A 2673-nucleotide genomic window follows, 5' to 3' on the forward strand; every position below is an offset into this window, starting at 1 on the left:
AATGCGACCCCATCCAGTGGCACACCCCTTGTAGCCCATCACTGGGAAGCACCTCGCCCCTGCGGGGGTGGGGGTGGGGGGAGAGGGAGGCACAGCAGTAAGAATAAGATAGCCGGTTTTTGGTCAACATTCTGTCCCCTTCTTCCCCAGGAGATTTCGCTGACACTAGCCCTACTCTCCAGACATCCCGGACACACTAACCAGCAAGAATTTCTTTATTAATTCCAGCAAGAATTTTGATACCGCTGACCTGCAAAAGCCGACGGAGAACAAATCTAGGGCTGAAAATGAGAACAACGAAAAAGAGGAGGGCTGAAACAGCAGTGACGACAACAGTGAGAGGCACACTGAAATCGACAGTCACAGTTAAGGCGATGACGACGATTTACTAGACTAAGTTTTTGAAACGAAGCAGAAACAGAGAAAAATTACAGAGGAAATGTGGTCTAGAATAAAAGCAGATTCGGTGAAACATTTACCTGAGGGAGTTGACGGACTGAGAGTGTTCAAGATACCATCAGAATCTCTTAAAAATGAAGGCAAAAATATTTTTAAAGACGGGAGAAACTGGAAAAAGAATTGCCCAACCGAATGGAAAGGCCACCGTTGTGTCAGGTATGCGGAATGCAAAGGATCTAGCAATGTTGCAATGCACAATGTCCTTTCATGGAGGAGTTCAGTGTTGTAAATACAACACAGTTTAAGAACATGAAAGACGGTGGCGTAATATGCAGTGCTTGCAATCAGCAATCTGAATATGTTGAATGCCTAGCACGACGTTACATAAGTTATGGCCCCTCGTTCACCAAAATATTTTACTGCGGCAATCATACGTGTCCTGTAATTAAGCCCTTAAGAAAAAACAAGGATCAGGTTAGACAACTTATTAAAGACAAGCCCAAGATAAAGCCCTCGGAAATTCAGTCAGCATGTATAATGTCTGCTTTTCGCGAGAAAGCAGACTGGGCAACAGTAGAGGAGGTGGAGGCTACCCTAGATCGACAATGGCTAGCAAATGAAAAGAAGGAAATAAAGCGAGATAACAAGCTTTTCGGTCATGACTTTGAAGCTGTTGTGACATTCAAACAGTACTGTGATAAGAAGGACAATTATTATGTATACAAAATCAACGACCGAAGAGGAAACCCGGACAGACCTTCCTTTGTTTTTAAAATGGGGACTCAAAAAGCTAAAATGGCCATCAACATGGATAAAGATGGCAATCACTTCATGAAGGAAGAGTTTTGTTTTTTTGATGGCAAAAGAAAACGCCGTCGAGGTTTTGTCACTCTCACGGCAAGTGTATATTACGGCTTATTACAAAAACAAGTTCCTCTTGCTGTAATGGAGGCTGAAAAAGAGGACACAACCAACATCGAACTCTTTTAGACACTCTTTAATGAAGTTCTACAAAAAGTTTCCGGTCATAAAGAGTATAAATTTAATCCCCTTGGCTGGTGCACCGACATGGCGGGGGGCCAACTTTGCGGCACTAATCACAGTGTTTGGTGAGGAGGCTGTGTCACGTATTAAGTCCTGCGAATTTCACTTTAAAGATCAACGAAACAAGAAAGCACAGAGACTGGACAATGAAAATAGCGGCCGTTTTAAGGAACTGTGTAACCTTCTTCTAACGAGTGAAACCGAAGATGGCTACGCCAAAAGTAAAGCTGCCATGGACGCATTCATCAAAGAGTGTGAGGATTACGCCTTCTCAAAAACATGGGTATCTTAGTGACACGACAGACGTGGGTTCATTTGTAGAGCTTTCGCCCCAAAGATGCCCCCGAAATGAACGAAGCAGAAGTAATACATGCTGGGTGGGCACACAGGGATTCACCGAACCTAAGCCTTCTCGACGTCTATCACGTGGATGTCCGTGACACTCTAGTTTTGGAGAAACAACTAGAATCCTACAAGGAAGGTATCCCGGCACCAGGAAACGGACCCTCCTTCGCTGAACGCAAGCGAAGGCAACATGCCAGGCAGCTTCAAAAAGCCAAAAGAATAGGAAAAGAAATGTTTGAAGACAGTGAAAATGGCCACGTGATTGACCCTTCATCTTCTTATCAGCCACCAAGAAACAAGAAACGGAAAGGAAAACAATCAGGAGGTAACGGAAAGGTAACTGTGAATTCCGGGCCAGTGGCGTATGGAGACACGCCTAACATGGCCCCGCCTAATATGCCCCTGTCTAATGTGTGCCCACAAAATGTGCCCTCGTGTTTCATGTCTCCTCAGAATGCGCTACCATCTTTTTCGTCTACACCTAATACATTCCCATCCAGTTTGCCCCTAAATAATGCACCTGAATCAAATGTGCCTCAAGCTTATGTGCCCCCATCGAATGTACCGCCGCCTATCTCTGTTCCATCAAACAATAGTGGGCCGTACTGGCAACAAGCTTTCCAAAGTACGTTCCCTTGTTTTACCCACTGGCCAATCTCACCTGCGGTCAATGCTCCCCAATCCAACCCTTACCCTCCATCGAGTAATGGGTCCGAGTCCCTCACTATGGCAACCAGTGGCATTCTGGCTTGTCTCCTAATCCATATGAGATTGTTTTGCTACCCTCAAACGTTCAAAAATGCTACGGTTGCGGAGCAGCATTTGCCGAGAAGTCCAGGAGTGCTCCTTATAATCTTTGCATTAAACATGTGGATAAGAGGGTGA

At 45.1% G+C, this 2673-nt stretch overlaps 1 pseudogene; it reads left to right on the top strand.

The window, feature by feature from the left end:
* The first annotated feature begins 666 nt into the window (after nucleotides 1-666).
* Nucleotides 667-2673, top strand: LOC131782352 (uncharacterized; annotated as a pseudogene).

This window comes from Pocillopora verrucosa, chromosome 10 (genome assembly GCF_036669915.1).
Source record: "Pocillopora verrucosa isolate sample1 chromosome 10, ASM3666991v2, whole genome shotgun sequence".
Lineage (NCBI taxonomy): Eukaryota > Metazoa > Cnidaria > Anthozoa > Scleractinia > Pocilloporidae > Pocillopora > Pocillopora verrucosa.